The sequence below is a fragment of the Schistocerca cancellata genome, chromosome 6 (genome assembly GCF_023864275.1).
Source record: "Schistocerca cancellata isolate TAMUIC-IGC-003103 chromosome 6, iqSchCanc2.1, whole genome shotgun sequence".
NCBI classification, from domain to species: domain Eukaryota; kingdom Metazoa; phylum Arthropoda; class Insecta; order Orthoptera; family Acrididae; genus Schistocerca; species Schistocerca cancellata.
In genome coordinates, this window is record NC_064631.1 from 158892114 (window position 1) to 158894837 (window position 2724).

At 44.0% G+C, this 2724-nt stretch overlaps 1 pseudogene; it reads left to right on the forward strand.

The window, feature by feature from the left end:
- Window positions 1–812: 812 nt before the first annotated feature.
- LOC126090311 (U2 spliceosomal RNA) lies at window positions 813–977 on the forward strand (annotated as a pseudogene).
- The last annotated feature ends 1747 nt before the right edge of the window (window positions 978–2724 follow it).

The window sequence follows — 2724 nt, forward strand, 5'->3', positions numbered from 1 at the left end:
AAATAGATTGTAGCACTAACTAGGCTACATCTGAGGTCTTGGATCCAGTGACATTTGAGATCAAAGGCACCCTCCTCTACCACAACGTTTCGACTAAACGCGTCTGTCAAATAAAACCTTCTGATCGCACACACTGACGATTGCAAAGCCCATATTCTCTACTGACAGCCGTAGAGCCTGGCCACACCAACAAGGAGAGGACTAGAGAGTCACACCAGCACAGGCCATGCTAGCACATCTCCAGCTGTACCAGATGCTCAGAGGCCGGAGAAACTGTCACAATGACACCAAAGCAGTCAACCAATCAATTTGCATGGGGGAACAATCGTGCAGGCAAATATTAGCCACACTGAATCTCCTCATGCAATTCACGTCCGCTTCTGTCGCCACTCAACCAGCGTATTGGTTATTTCACTACGCAGCCACCCAGAGGGCACCACCGCCAGGTCTTGTCTACACGGCTGAGGGTAACACCCGACAGGTCAAAGCAATCTTTGTGGCACTACAGCCATGCAAGGCTAAGCTGTGGCTTCTTGTCGGCTGTTGGCCATGGATACTGTGAGACAAGCTGGTGTGGCTTGGGTGTATTACTCTGATACAGACTCCCCAGTTTAAAAAATCCACTTCACCCGATCCGAAATGGGGATGTTGTTGTCCATACACCTAAAAATTTCTCACACAATATGTGGATCCCTCCCTTTTATACGAGTTATTTTCGACGACAGAAGTAATCAGAGCATACACCGATTTTCACATCGCTAAAGTATTGTTACTTTTTTCTACAAACCCTATACAACAGTATGGCAAAGGGTATACTTCCTCTAAGCATTCTCTCATCAGGTAAAAGAAATCTATTCTTATCATTTTAATATCTGTTATATCCTGCGCACAGGACTAGAATATTAAATTCATTTTTGGGTCATAACAGAGTTCTAAGAGCATGCTCTACATCTGTCACAGGATGCGTCCTCACTTTTGAACTCTCTTAAAATAGTCAGGGGCCTCATCACCTACAAAGTCTCTTAAGGTAGCAGCGTAGAGGATTTGAAAATGTTTTATACTAAGTATCACTTCATACATTCAGTAAAAAGCTGATTTTTTATGGGAGACTGAATTTTCGTTAAAAGATCTCGCTGCAATGAAAAACTTCTCATCATTGCTCCATGTCACGAATTATGTCCATGGTACTCTCGCCATCACTTCCACCCTCCCGGCTGCACGTTATTGATGTCAAATGTATTGACTAATTAATTAAATTGATCATGTTGTTGTTGTTGTTGTTGTTGTTTTGGGGGGAGGAGACCAGATAGCATCGGTCTCATCGGATTAGGGAAGGAAGTCGGACGTGCCCTTTCAAAGGAACCACCCCGGCATTTGCCTGGAGCGAATTAGGGAAATCACGGAAAACCTAAATCAGGATGGCCGGACGCGGGATTCAACCGTCGTCCTCCCGAATGCGAGTCCAGTGAAATTGATCATTGTAGTCCCTTTGCATGGCGAGTAGTTTCTTTCCTGCATACGAATTACACCCACATCGTAGCTCACTTGAGGGTCCCTGATGGGAAGATGTTCTTTTCGAGGAATACTATTGAGAAATTTTAGAGAATCGACACCTGAAGCTGACTGCAGGAAGTTCCTGCCGCTGCCAATATACATTTCGCATTAAGATAAGATAAGAAGTTAGCACTCACATGGAGGCATACAGACAGTCTTTCTCCCTCATTCTATTTGCAAGTGGAATGGGAAAAGAAATGAGTAGTAGTGGTAGAGGATACCCTACATCACACTACGTATGACAGCTTGCGCAATAACCATACAGATGTAAATATAAGTTTAGTATACCTATTCACAAGTCACTCCATCCACTTACAGACACACAAAAGTCACAGAAGAGTGTTTTCTCCTGTTTATCAAGAAAACAAAAGGCAGAACTTCTGCTGCTGATTGTCTCTAACTAAAAACCTTCGTATTACCTCCGAATTTTCTCAGTCTCACTAAAGTGTTGTCGTTCTAAGCAGCTCCGATGCTGTAATGTCAGCTCACGTTTTTAAGAAAAGTGACTGAATAAACATAAACATTCACTTGGTGCCTGAAGTATTACCATCATCTATTTTTCACGTGTGATTCTTGTGCTGTGATGAATATTGGACCGACAGACCTCACCTCCTATGGTGTAAGGGGCAGTCTTCTTCTTTTAAAGCACTGAGGGAACAGTGAAAATAGCGAATACAGTACAAAATCGATGCAATCTCAAAAAAGTAAATGTTTCTTATGGTTGTTGCAAAACGAACGAAATATTGTACCAACAGATCATAACTCAGTCGTCAACACCCAGCGCAACTGCGCTATTTTTCTGTGTGTGTGTGTGTGTGTGTGTGTATGTGTGTGTGTGTGTGTGTCTGTGGGAGCGTGCGTGTGCGTGTGTGTGAGTGCACATGCATGCGTTTGTGTTTATGTGTATCGGTTTCTCATGGAGGGGCCCCCACGGCACAGAGTATGTTCAGGATAGGACCAGGATAGAGCTTGTGAGTGGATCCGCTATGTGTTATGGCTGGGACAGGTTTCCATGTGTGATTCACCACCCATTAGGGCCAGTATAGGATTTGGAGATGGATCACCATGTGCTATGGCCGGGATAGAATTCAAAGGTGAATCCACCCACAGTATGTCTGGGGCAGTATTTCAAGATGGATTCATCAGCAGTGGATGAAAGTAGGGTCTGGG